Below are 598 nucleotides of genomic sequence, written 5' to 3'. Positions count from 1 at the left end.
AAAAAAAAAAAAAAAAAAAACCAAATAAGTCTTGAGGGTATAATATACAGCATAGGAAATATAGTCAATAATATTGTTATTGCTTGGTACAGTGTCAGATCGTTGCTGGACTTATGGTGATCACTTCTTTAGCATAGGGAATATAAACAATAATGTGGTAATAACTCTGTATAGTGCCAGGTGGGTACTGTGGAATAATTATGATATACACCTTAACTAATACAATATTTTATGTTAGCTGTATTTTAATAAAATTATTTTAAAAAAAAGAAATACAAATTGGTAGTTACAACATAGTCACGCAAATGTAAAGTACAGCATTTAGAATTTAGTCCATAATGTTGCAACAACTATGTATAGTGCCAGGGATGTACTAGAATAATTGGGGGGGGGGGGGGAATCACTGCATAAATTATATAAATATCTAACCACTATGTTGTACATCTGAAACTAATATAAAATAATACTGAATGTCAACTGTAGCTGAAAAAATAATTAAAAAATAAACTAAAATATGCATAACTGCAAAATAAATATGACTGTTATTTATTTGTAAAATAACAGCTTTATTGAAATGTAATTCACAGAAGATATACTC

The sequence above is a fragment of the Hipposideros armiger genome, unplaced genomic scaffold (genome assembly GCF_001890085.2).
Source record: "Hipposideros armiger isolate ML-2016 unplaced genomic scaffold, ASM189008v1 scaffold_350, whole genome shotgun sequence".
Taxonomy (NCBI): Eukaryota; Metazoa; Chordata; class Mammalia; order Chiroptera; family Hipposideridae; genus Hipposideros; species Hipposideros armiger.
The sequence above is the reverse complement of the archived record's forward strand: the minus strand, read 5'-3'. Positions refer to the sequence as shown.